The 23,801-nt window shown below is 40.3% G+C and overlaps 1 long non-coding RNA gene across 1 annotated transcript in view; it reads left to right on the forward strand.

Moving 5' to 3' along the window:
* LOC113878880 overlaps positions 1-23,801 on the forward strand; it is a 104,564-nt gene that overhangs the window by 3,794 nt on the left and 76,969 nt on the right. Inside the window, exon 2 of the long non-coding RNA XR_003507154.1 lies at positions 12,865-12,950. This is a non-coding gene — a long non-coding RNA (uncharacterized LOC113878880). The remainder of the gene's footprint in view (positions 1-12,864; positions 12,951-23,801) is intronic.

Here is a 23,801-nt window from a genome sequence, read left to right on the forward strand (position 1 = left end):
TAGATTACAGATCTGGGCAGTGACTTTCAGAGCCACAGCAAAGATTTTTAATTCACTGTATTCCTACATGCTGAGTAAAAGGAAGAAAACAACTTACCTGGTCCCCTGTTTCACGCTCCTCTTTATGTCCTGTAAGAGGAGAGCTGGAAACCTGAGCCAACGTGTGTTTACCACGAAACAGTGGACCTGAAATGCAAGGAGCAACCTGGCCTTGGCACCACACTGGGAACATTTTTGCCCAAGATAAAAGACGGATAAAAAACAAATCTTATCCTCTACCTGAATAGTTCTCATTCCCAACTCCCTCCTCCCTTTCACAGACAGGAATTTCCCCACCTATCCTGTAAATCCCAAAGCACTTTATCTACTCACTAGCATTTTCTATGAAGCAAATACACAAAACTAGACGTAGAAAATGTCAACTACAAATTGGCACTTGCCAAGAGCATTGACAATGACTGAACAGCAAGGGCATTTGCCATTTGCCTCTGCAGAGATGGACTGCCCCGGTTGCTCAGAGGGTAAAGCGTCTGCCTGCAATGTGGGAGACCTGGGTCCGATCCTTGGGTTGGGAAGATGCCCTGGAAAAGGGAATGGCTACCCACTCCAGTATCTGAGAGATACTGAGAGGCCTAGAGAATTCCATGGACTGTATAGTTTATGGGGTCACAAAGAGTCGGATATGACTGAGCAACTTTAACTTTTGTGTTATGATCTCAGTCCTTGCATCTCCTTATAATCTAGAAAAGCACTAAATCCCTTCATGGTGACATCAGACCCTCACTACTAACAGAAAACCTTTTGTAAAATGAGTGCTTAATGGTTCTGAACTTGGCCTTCTCCAAAACCTTATATATTGACCATCCCCCACTACCTCTTCAGAGCAGTCTCTCAGAGCTGTCTGAGGTGCTGCCTCCTGGGCTGCAGTCCTCATTTTGCCCCAAATAAAACTTCACTTGCAACTCTCAAGTTGCGCATCTTTTTTTGTTGACAAAAACAAACCTATGGTTACCAAAGGGGAAAGGTGGTGGAGGTTTAGTCACTCAGTCATGTCAGACTCTTTGCAACCCCATGGACTGTGGCCTGCTAGGCTGCTCTGTCCATTAAAATCTCCAGGCAAGAATACTGGAGTGAGGGAAGATTCCCTTCCCCGGGGGATCTTCCCCACCCAGGGATTGAACCTGGGTCTCCTGCAATTTGCAGGCAGAGTCTTTACCATGTGAGCCACCAGGGAAGCCCCAAAGGGAAAAGGGGGGGAGGATAAATTAGGAGGTTAGGATTAACAGATACCTACTACTGTTTATAAATATGACCTATATAAACAAGGACCTACTATATAGCACAGGGAACTATACTCAGTATTTTGTAATAACCTATAAGGGAAAAGACTTTGAAAAAGGATGAGTATGTGTGTGTATAACTGAATCTGCATACTGTATACTTGAAACTAACATGATACTGTAAATTGATTTTACAGTAAATCATATACTTATAAATATACATATATTTATTTACAGTAAATAAATAAAAGAAAATACATAAAGCCAGTGATCAAAGGATGTTTGCCTCCCTAACCAGGGAGGGCTTTTTTCAAGCACTGCTTACTTGTTTCTACAAACATAGGGCAGAGGATTAGAACAGAGGGACCTTAGTCTTGGGGAAATAGTCCTTAATTCTTTGGCTGCCCTTCCTCCATAATCACCCATTAAGCTCTTCAAATAACAAGTGACTTTACAATGGCATAAAGAAAGAATGTTGTAGAACACTTTTTCATATGGTTTCCCTTTTGAGTAAAAGAGACTATAGAGGTTCCAACATTAAGTATTGTGAAGTTTAAGACCAGCCGCATTTCTTGTTACCACCTGCTTCTCTCTCAGATCAAATACCCCACTGGTATTTTTACTTTTAACTCCAATGCAAGAAATAGTGCCCCAAATAAATTGGTTTTAAGTGCAAAGTAAGTTGCCAAGCAGAAGGCAGAGAATGCACTTTTTTTTTCTTTTTTTGCTGTAAATTAGTAAAGTGATGCTGCTTTGCCTACTCTTCCAAGTGCAAATATTGTCAAATTCCAACATCTCCCCAACTCTGCTCTTTGAATAGACTCCCCAAGACTTCCAAACAGAAACCATAGCCCTCTTGCTTCTTAAGCCTAGAAATCTCCTACTCAGCAAAGTTCAACGTAATGTCAGAAAGAATGATTCCTCCCCAAACAGAAAAGCAAAATAGTAAGAAATAAGAAAGCCAAATTGCAAATGTATTCAAGCAAGAGGTGGCAAAAATGGTTGAGGATATCTAAAAACCAACCAACCACAAAAACAGCTATTGTATCAGTAGTTTTAACGGGACCCGAAAGTCATCTGAGAAAATGAGTGATGGGCCAGGAAATTGGACACACAAGGAAAGCGTGGTTCCTGTCTTAAAGCATCAGCGTTTCTGGAGGACTTGGAACAAAAAAGAAAAGCAATCTCATTGTAGTAATGAAAAGACTCGTAGTAATTAAAAGACTCGTGATCAAAATCAAACACAAGGAAAGATGTCAAAAACAACTTCTTAGGTGCCTAAAGTAAGTTCCTGAACGGTGTAGCAAGTATTACTGTCCCTATATTATGCTATACGTAAATATACAGGCAAGAGCTACAGGATTTCAGCCCAAACTGTTCGCTGTAGATCTCAGTGGGAGTCGGTGTCGTTTCAGAGGTGGGGTTTCAGCCCAAACTGTTCACTGTAGATCTCAGTGGGAGTCGGTGTCGTTTCAGAGGTGGGGCAGAAGGTTACTCGGCTTTCTGATATCATGTTCTAAAGTTCTATATTGAATGACTGTTCTTGCAGTGACCTCTCATTACTTTGGGAACACAATGTATAATTTTGTGCACTGCTCGGGAGACCTGGGCTAAGAAATCACTACTTGGAAACTGCCTTCTCATCAGCTTTCCTGGCACTCTGTATTTTAACACCACACCACTGCTTCTTGCATCTCTCTGCTTCTTCACCTTTAAATTAGTGGCTCGGTTTGGATGAAGAATGTGGCCGCAGCCTTGGCATTCTCCTTTCGGCTGCTGGCCGAGGTCCCTGGGGTGCCCTAATCCAGTCCAGTTCTAATGCAGAGAACTGCCTCCCACTCCCAGATTCTGAGATGGGGATTTCATTAATAGGAGGAACAAGATTTTAGTCTGTAGTTAGTTCCTGCCACTCCATCCATGTAGTAACTTAGTTTTTGTATTTGCATGATCAAAACAGAGCTCTGTTTTCTTTACAATGTTGTTTGTTATGTCTTCCTCAGTGTATCAGTGAATTCTAGTACACAGCATTGTTGCTGAATCAAAATCACCTGAGCATTTCATCTTCTACTGAAGACTAGTTATCTCCTTTCTGCTAATAATGCTGCAGTGACAGTTTTGAACACATGGTTCTCATCTTTTAAAGTATTTCCTCGATTTCAGTTTCTAGAAAGAGGACCCATAAATTGACACTATGCTGATTTCTATGGTTTTGTCCTCCAATAAGATTAAACAAATTTGCTGCAACCAGAAGAACCTAAGAGAACCTACCTCTCCAGAGTTCCAATGCCAAAACATTTTATAATGGTTTTAAGGTGCATATTAATTACAGACAAGACTAGACTGTTTTCCCAGTGTCGATTCATTGCTTGGATTTCATTTGATGCCACAGTCTCAGTCTCTTGTGAGAAGGTTAATATCAATTCTTTGGATAAAAGTCTGCTATTAGTAATTGTTCATCCTCTTAATCTTTTTTTTTCAATGGGAAAATTGATTACATTTTTACAGAGCTGGTCTCTTTGACATCTGTTGAAACCCACCAGAATATGGCTGGGAGAGATTGTCCGTCTCAGTGATTGAGTTGACAAGCTTGGCTTTTAGGTGATAAATGGTATCAAATCCTAACTTTGCCTTCACTTCCTAGCCTTACAATCTTTCTTGTCTTTTAGTCTTAGTCTTTTCTTCCAGAAGATGGGAAAATTACCAATTTCATTGGACTGTTCTGAAAATTATATGAGAAAATGAATGTAAAACTCTTAGCCAGTTCATAAAACATACTCAGAAAATGTATTCTAAGGAAGCTAATTTTGTAGCCCCACCAATATGACCTTTGAGGACGGGATAAAATAACAAAACTTAAGCAATGAATCAGGGAAGACGGGAGGGTTCAGAAAACCATAACGGAAGGCCTGAAGTATGTTGCTATGTTTGCACAAAGAATTTAGCTCTAAGTTTCTTGGAAGCCAAGAGAGAAAAAAATCAAAATATCATGGACTGTTAATTTTTCTGATAAGGGAAAACATTTCAAGTGTGTCAGAAGGAACAACTCTTCCTAGCAATCAGCTTTAAGAAGAATGTATCTCTATATCCCTTTCTGTAAAAGATACTAAATTACTTAAAGGAAAAATTTTCATTAATGACTTTTACTGGAGATATAGCAGTTTTCTCATGAGACCATTTATTGTATCAATCTGCAAATGCAGAAACCATATTAGTATAATTCTGCAAAAACATTTTTATAAAAAAGGAAAAATAATGAGGTCCAGACCAGCAACTGTGGCTGGAGCACACAGACAGATTCTCCATGTGGGTGGAGGGCACGGGAAGGGAGCAGGGAGAGTCTCCTGGCACTGGGCACAGTGTCCACTGTGGGAGCAAGGTCGGTTCAAAACATGTGTCTACTCCAGTCCCCACGCCCTGGTGCTGCCTCTCCCTTTCAGTCTTAGGCAGAAGTTTTCAACCTGGGAATCCAGGCTCCTAGGGAACCAAGGGGTGGCCATCCGGGAACTCTTCACCCCTCCCCTTTGGCTCAGTTCAGTTCAGTCACTCAGTCATGTCCCACTATTTGTGACCCCATGGACTGCAGCACGCCAGGCTTCCCTGTCCATTACCAACTCCTAGAGCTCGCTCAAACTCATGTCCATTGAGTCAGTGATGCCATCCAACTATCTCATCCTCTGTCATCTCCTTCTCCTCCTGCCTTCAATCTTTCCCAGCATCAGAGTCTTTTCCAGTGAGTCAGTTCTTCGCATCAGGTGGCCAAATTATGGGAGTTTCAGCTTCAGCATCACTCCTTCCAGTGAACACTCAGGACTGATCTTTAGAATGGACTGGTTTGATCTCCTTGCAGTCCAAGGGACTCTCAAGAGTCTTCTCCAACACCACAGTTCAAAAGCATCAATTCTTCGGCACTCAGCTTTCTTTATGGTCCAACTCTCACATCCATACATGCTGCTAAGTCACTTCAGTCGTGTCTGACTCTGTGCGACCCCATAGACGGCAGCCCACCAGGCTCCCCCGTCCCTGGGATTCTCCAGGCAAGAACATTGCCTGGAGAAAAAGGTTGCCATTTCCTTCTCCAATGCATGAAAGTGAAAAGTGAAAGTTAAGTCGCTCAGTGTATCCGACCCTTAGCGACCCCATGCACTGCAGCCTACCAGGCTCCTCTGTCCATAGGATTTTCCAGGCAAGAGTACTGGAGTGGGGTGCCATTGCCTTCTCCACACCCATACATAACTACTGGAAAAACCATAGCTTTGACTAGATGGACCTTTGTTGGCAAAGCAATGTCTCTGCTTTTTAATATGCTGTCTAGGTTGGTCATAGCTTTTCTTCCAAGGAACAAACATCTTTTAATTTCATGGCTGCAGTCACCATCTGCAGTGATTTTGGAGCCCAAGAAAATAAAGTCTGTCACTGTTTCCACTGTTTCCTCATCTATTTGCATGAAGTGATGGACCAGATGCCTTGATCTTAGTCTTTTAAATGTTGAGTTTTAAGCCAGCTTTTTCACTCTCTTTCACTTTCATCAAGAGGCTCTTTAGATCCTCTTCACTTTCTGCCATAAGGGTGTGTCATGTGCATATCCGAGGTTATTGATATTTCTCCCTGCAATCTTGATTCCAGCTTGTGCTTCATCCAGCCCAGCATTTCACATGATGTACTCTGCATATATGTTAAATAAGCAGGGTATACAGCCTTGAGGTACTCCTTTCCCAATTTGAAACCAGTCCATTGTCCCATGTCCAGTTCTAATTGTCACTTCTTGACCTCCTTTCTCAGGAGGCAGGTAGGTGGTCTGGTATTCCCATCTCGAAGAATTTTCCAGTTTGTTGTGATCCACACAGTCAAAGGCTTTGACATAGTCAATAAAGCAGAAGTAGATGCTTTTCTGGACTTCTCTTGCTTTTTCTATGATCCAGCAGATGTTGGCGATTTAATCTCTGGTTCCTCTGCCTTTTCTAAATCCAGCTTGAACATCTGGAAGTTCTCAGTTCACGTACTATTGAAGCCTAGCTTGGAGAATGTTGAGCATTGCTTTGCTAGCATGTACAATGAGTGCAGTTGTGTGGTAGTTTGAATATTCTTTGGCATTGCCTTTCTTTGGGATTGGAATGAAAGCTGACCTTTTCCAGTCCTGTGGCCATTGCTGAGTTTTCCAAATTTGCTGACGTATAGGGTGCAGTGGTTTCACAGCATCATCTTTTAGGATTTGAAATAGCTCAGCTGGAATTCCATCTCCTGCACTTTGGCTGCTTCTTACTAAATGCCAGATATTTTGGAGTAAAGGTGGCTCAGATGGTAAAGAGTCTGCCTGCAACACAGGAGACCCGGGTTCCATCCCTGGGTTGGGAAGATTCTCTGGAGAAGGAAATGGCAACCCACTCCAGTATTCATGCCTGAGAAATCCCCCGGACAGAGGAGCCTGCCAGGCTATAGCCCAGGGGGTCACAAAGAGCTGGACACAACTGAGCAACTAACACACTTTCAGACTTAAGTAAAAGCTGAGGTGCAAAAATCAACTTCTCAAGTATGGTATTGACTGAAAAATAATAAGAAAACATTTGTATTTTAAGGTTTTCTTTTTCTTCTTTTAGATTTAAGACCTGGCTTGTATTTTGGCCAGGGAGGGCTCCTCAGGTCTGCCTGGAGGGCTGCTGGGGGAGTCTGGCGATGGACACCCTTCCAGTGGGGCTCGCTGCAGACCCTAGCAGAGTGCAGAGATGGGGGAGCGGGACAGAGCCCTGAGGGCTGAGAAAAACAGGGTTGGCCTAAAGTACATGTGTAACTACTACTAGAAAATACCACCCACTGCAGAAATGTGTATGCTATATGATGTTTCCCAGAGTTATTAACTGATCATCTCAAAGGGGTGGATACTTTTTTAAAGGTAAATTAAAAACTGAAGTTAAACCTAGAATCCCTGTCTTCAAAAATATACAATCTAGGGAATTCCCTGGTGGTCCCAGAGGTTAAGACTCCATGCTTCCACTGCAGGGACTCAATCCCTGCTCAGGGATTAAGATCTGCTACATGGTGTGGCCAGAAAAACTAAGCAACTAAATTAAAAGGCATATTAAAACTACTTTAAATATTAAATGTTTTTAAAAAATAATCTAATGGAGAAGCTTATAAGGCCCTCTTCCTCCTCCTACTACTACTGCTAAGTCACTTCAGTTGTGTCCGACTCTGTGTGACCCCATAGACGGCAGCCCACCAGGCTCCCCCGTCCCTAGGATTCTCCAGGCAAAAACAGTGGAGTGGGTTGCCATTTCCTTCTCCAACGCGTGAAAGTGAAAAGTGAAAGTGAAGTTGCTCAGTTGTGTCCGACTCTTAGTGACCCCATGGACTGCAGCCTACCAGGCTCCTCCGTCCGTGGGAGTTTCCAGGCATGAGTACTGGAGTGGGGTGCCATTGCCTTCTCTGAAGGCCCTCCTAGAAAGGGCCAAAATAGTAGATATTTTAGGTTTTGCAAGCCAGGAGAGGTCTGTCTGCCACTGGGACTCTGCCATATCAAAAGAAAGCAGCCACACAGACCATAAAGACAAATGGACACAGCTGTGGCCCAATAAAACTTTATTTACAAAAACGCATTGACAGGTCAGCTTTGACACAAGATTAGCAGTTTGTCCAACCCTGGTATACATCATTAATAATTTCCTCCCACTAAAATCACTAATCACTATCTTTTCTTTTCACTGAGATAAACTCTACCCGTTCTTTTAAGTCTCCATGTCCATTCAGGTGTTTTTTTATCCACTCGAAACGTTTATGAGTGACTGAGTGACCTATGAAGTGATGAAAATTTGCATTTAATCCTGATCTTCATTAAAAGGGGCTTACACTCCCTTCTGGGGTTCATTTTTATCTTAATCTCATTAACTTCACATTTATTATTCCCATAAGGGAAATAAAGCTTGAAATATTCATCAGTCTAGCCTGGGATTATCTCCTTGTAAAGAAGCAAAATGGAAGAAAAAAAAACCAAATGAAGCCAGCCAACTAGAAGAAAAGATAACACATCTAGAGAGATAAAATAACAGACATAATAAATACCAGACAGTGCAGGACATTTTTCTGAAAGGAAGATTTTTACTATACAATAAAATGCTTTTCTTTCAAGATATAGGATATCAGATGAATTCTAGTTAAATAAATAGATGTAGATCCCTTTAAATTCATCTTAGATTTATTCCTGGAGATTGTAGTTTATAATTTTGAGTCTGAATTGAAACCTTACTCTATCATTAAATGTTGAGAACTGCTCAAAAGTTTAAATCTAGTTCAAATTTAAAATGCAGTTGAAATGACAATGTTTTGGAAATCTGTCTTTTCAAATCACTTCACATTTAGAGCTGAAGGAAGCCATGTAACCCAGGAATGCCCAGCCAACACCGTCCTCCACATCCGGTTGGGCACTGCTAATCAATCAATATCAATCAACCACAGTATCCTTTTACTAGGCAAAAAATTCTTTGTTATACTATACCCAAGATGCCACCGTCAATTAGATCTTACCGCAAGGCTGATATATAATTGTCATCTCCAACATATTCCATCCCCTCACTTTACAAATTGGGAAGCCATAAGATTAAAGCATCTTTCCAAATGCTAAGCATAATTCTTATCAACTTGGTGCTTTTTCTGGGGCTTCCCTGGTGGCTCAGACAGTAAAGAATCTGCCTGAACTGCTGGAGACCCAGGTTCGATCCCTGGGTTGGGAAGATCCCCTGGAGAAGGGAATGGCAACCCACTGCAATATTCTTGCCTGAAGAATTCCATGGACAAAGGATCCTGGTGGGCTACAGTCCATGGGGTCGTACAGAGTTGAACATGACTGAGCAACTAACATTTTCACTTTCTAGTGCCTTTTCTAGAAGCAGCAGCAGGGCTGGGTGGGAGTTGCCATTCTTGCAATATGATTTCATGTGTAAACTAAACATTTACCAAGCACCTACTAAATGCCAGGAACTCTGCCAGAGTGCTGAGAATTTAGTAATAAAAGAGGCCGGCGAGGTCCTTGTAGGCACAAAGCCTACAAACAAAACCTTGAGAAGTTTTATTGTGATGGGAAGCAGAGAAATGCAGCATTAGCTAGAGAGAATTTGGAACAAAGGAAAGTTGTTTGTTTTTTTTTTTTTTAATGACAGCTATTGGAGCGTGTGTATGTGTTGAAGGGAATGTACAAAGACTGATAATGTAGATGAATGAGGGGTTAATTATAGTTGCTAAGTCCTTGGGAGGGCAAGAGGTATTTGGATTTGGAGAATAAAAAGGGGATGAGCTGACATCTATAGAAAGAGGTTATTTTGCTTAAACATAGCAGGAAGAATGGTAAAGAACATGGGGTCACATTTCCCAATTTAAACTTACAAAAGTCTTTTCGCTTTCAAACTTAAGTTACAGGAAGGTGGAGATTTCTTGTCCATTTCATTCACTGTCATAAGCCTAGGGTGTAGGACATTGTTTAGTACACATTATGCGTGTGCTCAGTCACTCGGTCTTGTCCCTGACTCTTTGGACTGTAGCTTGCCATGTTCCTCTGTCCATGGAAACTTTCCAGGCCAAGAATCCTTAAGTGGGTCACCATTTCCTCCTCCAGGGGATCTTCCTCACCCAGGGATCAAACCTGAGTCTCTTGCATCTCCTACATTGGCAGGCAGATTCTTTGCCACTGCGCCATCTGGCATTGTTGTTGTTCAGTTGCTAAGTCATGTCCAACTCTTTGCAACCCAATGGGCTGCAATATGCCAAGTTCCTCTGTCCTTCACTATCTCCTGGAGTTTGCTCAAATTCATGTCCATTGACTCAGTGATACTATCTGTACTATACTATTTCATTCTTTAATACCCTCTTCTCCTTTGGCTTTCAGTCCTTCCCAGCATCAGGGTCTTTTCCAGTGAGTCAGCTCTGCGCATCAGGTGGCCAAAGTACTGGAGCTTCAGCTTCAGCATCAGTCCTTCCAATGAATATTTAGGACTGATTTCCTTTCTCAGCCTTCTTTATGGTCCAACTCTCACATCCATACATGACTACTAGAAAAACCACAGCTTTGACTAGACGGGTATTTGTCAGCAAAGTGATGTCTCTGCTTTTTAATATGCTGTCTAGATTTGTCATTGCTTCCCTTTCAAGGAGCAGTTATCTTTTAATATCATAGCTTCAGTCACTGTTCACAGTGATTTTGGAGACCAAGGAAATAAAATTTGTCACTGCTTCTACTTTTTCCTCTTCTATTTGCCATGAAGCCACCTGGCATTAGGAGGTCAAAAAATACTAATTCAAGGAAAAGTACTACAGAACACTTGTTTTACCAAATCTGATTTTCCAAGTGACCACAAGATGGCAGGCTTATACCGAGAAAACACTGTCGACTGGTTGGCTTGTTTCCATAATGTGACAAATGTTAAACCCAGGGAAGTGGTGGCTTCTTAATGAATATTTGAGTAAACTGGAAAACAGTTTCCAGTAGTGAGATGTGTATGAACTTGTCTTCACAAGTACTTACTTGTCAGACAAGACTTTATGTAACCATTAGAAAGGAAATAAAATGCAAAGATTAACTAGGTACCCAGGAGTTTAAGATACACTTCTGGTGATGGGAAACTATTTCCTCTTAAGATTATATCCCCTTGAAACAATAAAGCTTAATGACCCAGCTATTCCTCACATTTGGCAAATTTAGAGTCACGTGGTAAATGTAAACCACTACAGAATCCCCAAAGGGAAACAGGATCTTCTTTGAGACCACCGAAGCTGTCTGAAATCTAGATTTTAGAATCTGAGTTTAATTTGTAGAAATAACATTAGATTGGTCCTTTTGTAAAGAAATTTCTTGGTGTTATTCCTCGTAGATAATACCTTAACGTTTTCTTTTCTTTCCCAACTACCTCCTAGAATAATAACCTACAAAGGAAAATTATTTCTCTTTTTGAAAAAGTTGCATACAGGGTTTGATTCTCACATTTCTGCATTATGAAGCCCTCCACATTGTGTTTTTGTCTTGTTTTTCTGATTTTGTTTTGTTGATGGTAGGTTGTATTCCTCAAAATATTTGCTGCTGTCCCTGAAGAATGATTGGACTTCTCCACCCACAGGGAGCAGGCATGGACATGTGATTTGAGATGTGTTTCCATGAAATAGGACTTCCCAGGTGGCACAGTCATAAAGAATTCACCTGGCAGTGCAGGAAATGCAAGAGAGCAGGTTCAATCCCTGGGTCGGGAAGAGCCCCTGAAGCAGGAAATGGCCACCCATTCCAGTATCCTTGCCTGGAAATGCCATGGACAGAGGAGCCTGGAGGGCTACAGTCCATAGGGTTGCAAAGAGTCGGACGTGACTGACTCAGCAACTGAGCGCACACACTCACACACACACACACATACATACATTCCATGAAATAGAATAAAACCTCCCTGACACGTGCAGGTCAGGAGTGACTATGTGACTAGCTTTGGCCATTCAATGGAGGGGAGAAATGACATGTCATTGAATAGAAATTTTGAAAACTCGCTCCTGGTTTCCCAGCTCTCCTCTCTCATCACCTGAAACTACCAGTATCCACCACCCAGGAGCTGCCCTGCCTTGGGTCCCTAGTGAAACAGTCCCACGATGGACATGTCATGTGAATAAAAAATAAATGTGTGTTGTCATAATCCTTTGAGATCTATTTTTATCTGGGGTCTATATTTTTTTTTAACTGCAGCGTAACTTAATTGACTGATACAATATCTTATATGGTAGTTATAAAAATAAGTGAATAAATACCTAAAAAATGCTTAGCCTTGTGTGTGGTGGATATTAAGCAGTGAATAAATGTTAAGTTATTCATTAGTATCATTGATCATTTCCATTCATTCACTTTACCCACCAGAGTCATGATAAAAGCACCCTTAGGTCTTATTTAAGTTGCATTAGAAGGTATTGGCATCGTTTTGAGATTTAAAATGAGATTTAGAGTCCAATAAAAAGACTTGGGCTTCCCTAGTGGCTCAGATGGTAAAGAAGCTGCCTGCAATGCAGGAGACCCAGGTTCCATCCCTGGATGAGGAAGACCCCCTGGAGAAGGGAATGGCTAACCCACTTCAGTATTCTTGCCTGGGAGATCCCATGGACAGAGAAGCCTGGCATGCTATAGTCCATGGGGTCGCAAAGAGTCGGATATGACTTAAACACTTTTTACGTAGAGAATGATGGAAAGTATGAGCAATTAAGTGCTATCCATGGCTCCATGGAATGCACATACTCAAGAATATTTATTAAACAACTAGTGTTAATTTCCCTGGCGCTGCTACTCTGCCTTTACAGCCTGATAATCAGAAGGTACTCATTTCTTTTTTTTTTAATTAAAATATATTTTATTTGTTACCATTCATTCAACATTTTTTATCATTGTTGAGAATCTACTGCTATACTAGATAAATTCTGTGAATGCAGAAATAATTTTTAAAAAACATATGGTTTCTACCCTCATGCCCTCTTAGGGTTCACAGTCTGGTGAAGGGGATGAACAGTAACTGAATATCTTAGTCAGCTCAAGCTGACTATAGACCAAATGGTAAAATAACAGACATTTATTTTCTCACAGGTCTAGAGGCTGGAAAGTCCAATATCAAGCCAGCAAATTCAGTATCTGGTGAGGACCATCTTCCTGGCTTGCAAATGGCTAATAAGGTACACATTTCTTTGACTGCTAGGTACATTCAATGAAAACAAATTACTCAACCTAAAATATTCTGATTTTAAAATTCCATTTCATTAAATAATTTTGTTCTCTTCCCTTCTGTTCTTGGCATCAAGGAAAGGAAGGGACATCTCCCCTACAGGCCCCAGGGCACAGTAACAAAGCAACATCTATTTGGTGCCAAATTAAAATTATTTTTACATCCCCTTGATGTTTCTGCAAGAATGCATTCTAATGTCCCAAAGAATACAAATTTACTTTCCCGTTGGTGACAACTTAGTGTTCTTAATACAGCTTTCAGTGTGTGCCTCTTAACAGCCAACTTGCTGAGTCATGTAGATTCTAACCTGCAGTTTCTGCTGATTCTTTCAACCCAGATCGAGCATCACAAATTCCACCCCGTCACACAATTCACAACAATCTTTTTCAACTAGTCCTTTTAATGAAAAACAAAATGGTTTAAACTGTAATTCTTTCCCAGAAGGACTGGAAAGTCAGCTTACCCTATAGAGCTTTCAAAGATCCAGGACTTCAAGGTGGAAGATACCCAAAGGCAGGGAACACTGCAGGGGTTTGGTTGACAGTCTCTGCACAGAACAAATGTACCCCCAACTTCCCTCCCAAGTATTCAACTGAGGCAACCACCTCCAAGCTCCCTGCCCCCAGCCTTAACTGGACACTTGCTCTAGAGAAACTGACTCCAAGGTGGACAGACTTAAGAATGTGTCATACAGAGTGAAGTGAGTCATTAAGAGAAAAATAAATATTGTGTATTAACACATGTATGTAAAACTTTTTTTAAAAAATGGTACAGATAAACCTATTTCCAAAGCAAGGAATAGAGAGGCAGACAGTGAGAATAGATGGATGAACCCAGAGTAAAAGAAGGGGAATGAGATGAGTTGGGAGATTTTGACTGACATATACACACTACCATATATAAAACAGATAGCTTTCAGAAAGCTGTTATATAACACAGGGAGCTCAGCTTGATGCTCTGTGATGACCTACATGGTGGGAATGGGGGTGGAGAGGTCCAAGAGGGAGGGAATAATTGTACACATATAACTGATTTACTTATTATACAGCAAAAACCAACACAACATTGTAAGTCAAAATGAAACAATCATGTCCAACTCTTTGCAACCCACCAGGCTCCTCTATAGCCCACGAGGCTCCTCTGTCCATTAAATTCTCCAGGCAAAAATACTGGGGTGGGTAGCCATTCCCTTTTCCAGGGGTTCTTCCCGACCCAGGGACTGAACCCAGGTATCCTGCACTGCAGGCAGATTCTTTACTGTTTGAGTCATCAGGGAAACCCCACTATACCCCAGTTTAAAAAGAAAAGAAGCACCAGTCTAATGGTTAATGATGAGCACCAGAAAGAGGATGAGGCAGGCCTGAAAGCAGAGGAATTAACTAAGGGTCAGCCTAGTCATGGTAGAATACTCAGTCCACTTCCTCACAGCTTGATGCCAGAAACATTTCTCAGAACATGGTTCCTGCTGTATTTTCCTGTAACCAGAAAATAACATCCCCACCCACCCACCCACCCAGTAGGAGACTGGAGGCTTCTCTGGAGAAATGGCTCACTAATGAGAAGATCAGTTGGCCCTCTAGCCAAAATTTTAGTTAGACATAATTGTGAAGCCTGCAGCTCTAACCACACAGAGAGCTTGCAAATTGTTTTCAAGTCTCTTAGTCTTAACTACAAAAGGCCAGCCAAAGATTGCCAGGTATTTAAGAAAATTTGTACATGAGTTAGAAGAGATGGTAGAAATGACTCCAGGGAATATAGAGACGATGCAGGAAACAGATGTCTGTGTGTGTGTGTGTGTGTGCCATCAGAGCTATTAGAGAAGAGAGTTTGTTCATAAAATAACAAGTATCAAAGAGCAAGAGAGATTTCTTGAGAATTAAAAAAAATTTTAACTAAGATATAAATTTCAATAAGAAGGTTACAATATAATATGGAGCAAATTCTAGAAAGTAAAGCAAAAATATTAAGAAATAGAAAGACAGGTCTGGAACAAGAGGCCCAACATTTCTGAAATTTGAGAAAGAGAACTAAAAGGAAGAAAGCGTCAGAGTGTTTATAGAAAGCTTTCCCCAGGCCTGAGGATCACAAGTCTTCAAATGAAAAAGGCACACTGAATGCCAAGTACAATGAATGAAGAGATCACAACAAAGCAGACTCTTGAAATTCTCCAAGGATAAAGAAAAGGTGCTAAAGCCATCCAGAGAGGAAAGACACCAATGGAATCAGGAATAAGAATGGAAACACCAGAAGGAAAAGCTAAAACATTTTAAATTCTAAAGAAAAATTGTTCTCAATCTAGGATTTTATATCCAGCCAATCCATCCACCAAAGTAAGAGTAGAATAGACGTTTTCAAACTTTAAGGATCCCAGCAGAATGAGGGCAATACCAAAAAGAAGTGGGACATGGAACCAAAAAAAGATGTTCAACATAGGAAAGAAAGGGAGGTCCCGGTGGAACAGCAGTGCTTCCAGTTCAGCCAACAACTGGCCCAGACTGGATCAGGTGAACAGAGTCTGTGGGAGGAAGATTTCCTAGCAAAACCTGAACTGAAAGATTATATGTTGCATTTGAGCATTTGGAAAATAATACTGACAAACACATTAGTTTTATGAGAGCATTTGGAAATAAAATGAAAGATAGTTTCAGAGACAACAAAATGAAAGTTTAGGGAAAAAATAAGCTCATACACTCTATTTGGCTCAGTGATAAACCATATTATATAGCCATAATTATGTAAATACTGACTAATAATTTAACAGCAAAAGTTGTGATTTTATTAGGAAAATGTAAGCTGAAAAGGGGGGTGGGAATGATGGGAGGAAGAACACCCTATGTTTATATTCCTTAGCAGAAATTCAATAGATAGCCTATAAGTGACAATTTAGGAACTAGAGAAAGAAAAATAATACATGGAGGAATTTGCCAGGGGAACCAACTAAGAATTGAAAGGGAATTCCTATAAGGAATGTGAAAAGAAAGATGGAAAGGAAAGAGTAGAAAAATGGTATTTTTTATTGTAAGTCTTTTCTGATGTACTGATGACATTTTAAATTATGTACACATATTATCTTGATTGTTTTTAAGTTAAAATTAAAACTTATCGTCAAAGAGTTACAATTTAGTTGGGAAGATAAGCACAAGATATTAAACTAGATTACTAATTATAGAAGTTTCAATAACAATTAAAGACAGTAATAGAGAATAACTCAGTAAGTAGTTTGACTAATTTCCAAAAGACTATTTTGGAGTCAGAGAGAGGAACACTCATGGAAGACTTAAGGTGGTAAGGAAAGACTTTGTGAAGAGACGAGACTGGGCCTGAGTTTTCTTGGAAAAGTACAATTGTCTACTTGATCATGCAGAGGGTAGTTCAAAGACTTTAGAGGCCAAAATGAGGACTACTCAGAGAGGATACTGAGCAATCCATTTGTACCGAAGTCTAACTCTGTACCTCCAGTTTGGTCCCAGGTATATGACCATCTGAGAAAGAAAAGCCAGCAGAGACCAGGTTCTGGAGGGTCTAGTAAGTAGGGCTAAACAGTTTGGACTTTATCTGAAGAAAATGGTCCCCAAAGAGATGATTCAGTTAACCACTTTGCTGTACCACAGAAATTAACACAACATTGTAAATCAACTTATATATATATATAATATATAAATATTTATATATATAAATATATATGTATATTTATATTTTATATAAAAATATAAATATATATAAATATAAATATATAATATATATATATGTATATATATATTTAGCTCAGCTGGTAAAGAATCTTCCTGCAATGCAGGAGACACCAGTTCAATTCCTGGGTCAGGAAGATTCCCCTGGAAGAGGGATAGGCTACCACTCCAGTATTCTTGGGCTTCCCTGGTAGCTCAGCTGGTAAAGAATCTGGCTGCCATGCTATTGTTGTTTTTAATTTGTTGATATCAGTTTTGGTTTTGTCTGGTTCACTAGGTCACTCTCTTGTACTTTGTTTTCTTTGGACTGTTTTGGTTTTGTGTGTGTGTGTGTGTTCCTTTGCGTTTGTTACTATTTACCTAATATTGCATTGACCAGTTATCTGGGATTCTTTTTTTTTTCCTCCTAGTTCTTTTTGTTGTTGTTCTCACTTCATTCGGACTATTAAGAAAACAAAAATATTGTCCATTAAGACAATTAAGAAAATGGAAATAGGAATATACATATCAATAATTACTTTAAATATAGTAGGTTAAATGTTCCAACCAAAAGACACAGACTGGATGAATAGATACATAACAAGACCCATATATATATGCTGTCCATTATGGACCTACTTCAGACCTAGAGATGCATACAGATTGAAAGTAAAAGATGGAAGAAGATATTCCATGCAAATGGAAATCAAAAGAAAGCTGGAGTAGCAATTCTTATGTCAGAAAAAACAAACCTTAAAATGAAGAATATTACAAGAGATAAGGAAGGACACTACATGATGATCCGGGGCTCAATCCAAGAAGACATAATGATTGTAAATATTTATACATCCAACATTGGAACACCTCAGCAGATAAGGCAAACATTAACAGACAGAACGGGAAATCAACAGTAGCACAATAACAGTAGAGGACTTTAACACCCCACTTACACCAACGGACAAATCATCAAAACAGAAAGCAAGGAAACACAAACCTTAGATGACACATTATACCAGAGAGACCTAATTGATATCTTCAAGACATTCCATCCAAGTGCAGAAGAATAGACTTTATTCTCAAGTGTACAAAGAACATTTTCCAGGATAGATCACATCTTGGATCACAAATCAAGCCTTGGCGTATTTAAGAAAATTGGAATTCTGTCAATCATCTTTCTGACCACAATGCTGTGAGACTAGATACCAATTACAGGAATAAAAAAAGAAAAAGAAAAACTGTAACAAACACAAACACATGGAAGCTAAACAACATGCTTCTAAATAACCAATAGGTCACTGAAGACATCAAAAAGGAAATTTTTTTAAAACCTAGAAAAAAATGACAGTGAAAACACAATGACCCAAAACCTATGGGATGCAGCAAAAGCAGTTCTGAGAGGGAAGTTTATAGCAATACAAGCTTACCTCAAGAAAGAAGAAAAACATCAAATACACAACTTGACCTTACACCTAAAGCAACTAGAAAAAGAGGCACAAAAAACCCCAAAGTTAGCAGAAGGAAAGAAATCATAAAGATCATAGCAGAAGAAAATGAAGAAAATAATAGTAAAGATCAATAAAACTAAAAGTTAGTTCTTTGAGAAGATAAAAGTACCAAATCATTAGCCAGACTCATCAAGAAAAAAAGGGAGAAGATTCAAATCAGCAAAATTAGAAATGAAAAAAGAGAGGTTACGATAGACAATGTGGAAATGCAAAGGAACATAAGGAGACTATTAGGAGCAACTGTATGCCGATGAAATGGACAACCTGGAAGAAATGGAAAAATTCTTAGAAAAGTTTAACCTTCCAAGACTGAACCAAGGAAAAAAATAGAAATTTTGAGCAAACCAATCACAAGCACTGACATTGAAGCTATGATCAAAAATCTCCCCAAAAACAAAAGCCTTGGGTCAGATGGCTTCACATGTGAATTCTTTCAAATGTTTAGAGAAGAACTAATGCCTATCCTTCTCAAACTCTTTCAAAAAATTGCAGAGGAAGGAACACTCCCAACTCATTCTGTGAAGCCAACCTCACCCTGAAAACCAAAGCCAGACATAGGCATCATAAAAAAAGAAAATTATAGACCAGTATCACTGATGAACATAGATGCAAAAATTCTCAACCAAATTCTAGCAAACAGGATCCAACAACACATTAAAAGGGTCATACACCATGATCAAGTTGGATTTATCCAAGGGATGCCCAAATTCTTCAGTACATACAACTGAATCAATTTGACACACCATATTAATAAATTAAAAGATGAAAATCATGGTAATCTCAATAGATGCAGAAAAAGTTTTTGACAAAGTTCAACACCCATTTATGATAAAACTCTCCAGAAAACCAGCTAGAAGGAAGCTACCATTAAGGTAATAAAGGCCATATATGATAAACCCACAGCAAACATTATTTTCAATGGTGAAAACCTGAATTTCTTCTAACATCAGAACAAGACAAGGATGCCCACTTTCGCCACTATTATTCAACATAGGTTTGGAAGTCCTAGCCACAGCAATCAGAGAAGAAAAAGAAATAAAAGGAATCCAGATTGGAAAAGAAGTAAAATTCTCACTGTTTGCAGGCGACATGATACTATATATAGAAAACCCTAAAAATACTATCAGCAAATTACTAAGAGCTAATCAGTAAATTCGGAGAAGGCAATGGCAACCCACTCCAGTACTCTTGCCTGGAAAATCCCATGGGCAGAGGAGCCTGGTAGGCTGCAGTCCATGGGGTTGCAAAGAGTCGGACACGACTGGGCAACTTCACTTTGACTTTTCACTTTCATGCATTGGAGAAGGAAATGGCAACCCACCCCAATACTCTTGCCTGGAGAATCCCAGGGATGGGGGAGCCTGGTGGGCTGCCATCTATGGAGTTGCACAGAGTCAGAAACTACTGAAGCGACTTAACAGCAGCAGCAGCAATCACAAAAGCAGTAAATTTAGCAAAGTTGCAGAATAAAAAATCAGAAATCACTTGCATTCCTTTACACTCACAATGAAAAATCAGAAAGAGAAATTAAGGAATCAATCCCATTTACCATTGCCACAAAAATAATAAAATACCTAGGAACAAACCTACCCAAGGAGACAAAAGAGCTATATACAGAAAACTATAAGACACTGATGAAAAAAATCAAAGACGACATAAACAGATGGAGAGACACACCATGTAATTGGATGGGAAGACTCAATATTGTGAAAATGACTATACTACCCAAAGCAATCTTAATGCAATCCCTATCAAATTACCAATGACATTTTCACAAAATTAGAACAAAAGTTTTGTAAGTCATATGGAAACATAAAAGACCCAAAAGAGCCAAAGCAATCTTGAGAAAGAAGAATGGAGATGGGGTAATCAACCTTCCTGATTTCAGACTATACTACAAAGCTATAGTCATTGAGACAGTATGGTTCTGGCACAAAAACAGTAGTATAGACCAATGCAACAAGATAGAAAGCCCAGAGATAAAACTCACACACTTGTGGGCACCAGATCTTTGACAAAGGAGGCAAGACTATACAATGGAGAAAAGATAGTCTCTTCAATAAGCGGTGCTTAGAAAGTTGGGACAGCTATGTGTAAAAGAATGAAATTAGAACACTTCCTAACACCATAAGTGAAAAGTGAAGTCACTCAGTCGTGTCCGACTCCTAGCGACCCCATCAGGCTCCTCTGTCCATGGGATTCTCCAGTCAAGAACACTGGAGTGGGTTGCCATTTCCTCCTCCAATGCATGAAAGTAAAAAGTCAAAGTGAAGTCACTCAGTCGTGTCCGACTCCTAGCAACTCCATGGACTGCAGCCCACCAGGCTCCTCCATCCATGGGATTTTCCAGGCAAGAGTAAACAAAGGTAAACTCAAAAAGGATTAAAGACCTAAATGTAAGACCAGAAATTATAAATCTCTTAGAGGAAAACATAGGCAAAACTCTTATTGACATAAATCACAGCAAGATCCTCTGTGAATTGCCTACTAGAGTAATGGAAATAAAAACAAAAATAAACAAATGGGACCTAATTAAACTTAAGAAACTTTTGCACAGCAAATGAAATCATAAACAAGATGAAAGGACAACCCTTAGAATGGGTGAAGCAACAGACAAAGGATTAATCTCCAAAATGTACAAGCAGCTTATGCATCTCAAGAACAGAAAAACAAACAATCCAATCAAAAAATGGGCAGAAGACCAAAACAGACATTTCTCCGAAGAAGACATCCAGATGGCTAATAAACACAGGAAAAAATGCTCAGCATCACTTATTATTAGAGAATTTCAAAGCAAAACTACAGTGAGGTATCTCCTCACACTGGTCAGAATGGCCATCATCAAAAATTTTACAAACAATAAATGCTGGAGAGGATGTGGAGAAAGTGGAAGCCTCTTACACTGTTGGTGGAAATGTAAATTGATACAGCCAGTATGGAAGACAATATGGAGATTCCTTTAAAAACTAGGAATAAAACTACCATATGAATACTCAGCAATCCCACTATTAGGCAAATACCCTGAGAAAATCATAACTGAAAAAGACACATGTACCTCAGTGTTCATTGCAGCACTGTTTGCAATAGCCAGGACACGGAAGCAACCTAGACGTCTGTCAACAGATGAATGGATAAAGAAGTGTGGCACATATATACAATGGAATATTACTCAGCCATTAAATGTAATGCATTTGAGTCGTTCTAGTGAGGTGGATGAACCTAGAGCCAGTTATACAGAGTGAAGTAAATTAGAAAGAGAAAAAACACATGTCATATATTAACACATACATTTGGTATCTAGAAAAATGACAGGGCAGGAATAGAGACTCAGACATACAGAACAGACAGACTTGTGGACACGGTGGGTATGGGAGGGGGGTGGTGGCTAGTAGGAAAGGTCAGTTCAGTTCAGTTCAGTCACTCAGTCATGTCTGACTCTTTGCGACCCCATGAACCACAGCTCTCCAGGCCTCCCTGTCCATCACCAACTCCCGGAGTTCACTCAAACTCGCGTCTATTGAGTCGGTGATGCCATCCAACCATCTCATCCTCTGTCGTCCCCTTCTCCTCCTGCCCCCAATCCCTCCCAGCATCAGAGTCTTTTCCAATGAGTCAGTTGTGGCCAAAGTATTGGTAGGAAAGATAGAGTGGGACTGAAACAGAAACATTAGCATGTGTAAAACAGATAGCTAGTGGGAAGATGCCGCATAGCACAGAGAGCTCAGCCTGGTGCTCTGTGACAACCTAGAGGGATGGGATGGGGTGGGAGGTGGGAGGAAGGTTCAAGAGAGAGGGGACATGTGTGTACCTATGGCTGATTCATGTTGATGTATGTTAGAAACAAGCACAACATTACAGTACTCTTGCCTGGAGAATCCCAGGGACGGGGGAGCCTGGTGGGCTGCCGTCTATGGGGTTGCACAGAGTCAGACACGACTAAAGCGACTTAGCAGCAGCAGCAGCAGCAGCCATTGCTATTACCCTCCAATAAAAAAATTAATTAATTAAAAAAGAAAATTATGAGTAATAGTATGTAGTGAATTAACTCCCAAAATGCACAGAATAGGAGAATCCATAAATTATGTAAATATTTGGTGTCAACTGGACATTGGGACACTGTGGCCCATTTGGAGGAATACATGTGAAAAGGGAACTAAATTTGAAAAGAAAACCTAACAATTAAATATTTGTAAAATAAGGGCTTGATAAGAGAAAGCTTAGACTCTAAAATAGCTGATCCAAGCCTAGTGGGAGAAGGCTCTCAAGAAAGTTCTCTATTGTTGTGTTTTCCTGGGCTCACAGGGCTCCTAGTAAGTAGAGAGTGTGCCCCAGGGGGTGGGGTTAAGTGTAAGGTAGAGTGGCAGGAGAGCCCAGCGCAGCCATCCGCCATCCCCAGGAGATCTGCGTTCAAGGCTCCATCACTGGGCACTGGTGCGTACAGGGGAATGCCAGCCCCTTCAAGAGCATCTTACTGAATCTGTGCTTGTCATTTGCCTCTTCCGGGTGAATTAGTGACCTTGTAATATGGGGAAATTCAACTGCATGATTTTAGACCCACTCTGGCTGTAAATTGCTGATTCTAAGAGTCTGAGGCTTTCCTTTTTAAGCGTGAGCACTACGGAGGTTAGCATTGCCGTGTACAAGAGTGCTTGGGCCCTGAGCATGAGCACAGCCCATCTGTCCGGGATACTCCACTCACAGTTCTGCACTAACCTGAGAGGATTAGCTAGGCGGTGTCTTTGGGTCCTGCGGTCCCCAGGGTTCTCAGTGACCTGACTTTCTCATGTACCCTCCACAGCAAGCAGAGCCCAGCAGGGACAAATTCTGTAACCCCTGGGGGCAGATTCACGTCTCAGTTCCAAAGAAACCACACAGTGGAGATGCACTCCAAATTACCAGGGAGAGTCAAAGTTCAGGATCAGAGTTCCCCCAAGTCAGTCCACAGACAGCTGCCAATTCAGAACAAACTTTTCCTTGTTTCATGGTGAAATGAAAGACAAGGAAGGACAGCAACACATACATATTATGTATATATATATATATATATATATATATATATATATATATATATATATATATATAAAACACAACTTCCTCTGGATGAAATGTCCATCTATAATTACGTCTCATCTTTTGTGTTAAATTGTTCTCTCTTTTATGAACTAATGTGGATAGTAGTTGTGTAATTACTACTTTTAATGCCATTTATTGGAGAAAACATTTTTTAATTAGCAATCATTCTTTAATTCCCCATTTAGAACTTTCTTTCCTTTTGGCTCGTTTGCAAAATCTCAAGTGTGGGGATCTATGCGATAGCTTCAGAGAGGACTTGAGAACCCCCACTCACACCCCAATCTGTTTCCCGTAATAGATAAAACTTACTTGAATCCCTAGACTTTGCACCGCACAGTCTTCTAGAAGCTACAGAGCCAGGAAGTGAGGCCAGGGCCTTCACCTCCACCCTAATTGTGGGCCAGAAGGAGCCGGAGCCTGCAGAGCAGCTGGAGATCCCAGAAGTTGCTGATTAAAATGGGGATAAAGTTCAGGGCAGAGCATCTTTATGCAAAGCAGTAAGAAAGTGGTCTTTATCTGGGGAGCCGCTGTTTCCTCCCCATGTACTTGTCACAA

The sequence above is a fragment of the Bos indicus x Bos taurus genome, chromosome 20 (genome assembly GCF_003369695.1).
Source record: "Bos indicus x Bos taurus breed Angus x Brahman F1 hybrid chromosome 20, Bos_hybrid_MaternalHap_v2.0, whole genome shotgun sequence".
NCBI lineage: Eukaryota > Metazoa > Chordata > Mammalia > Artiodactyla > Bovidae > Bos > Bos indicus x Bos taurus.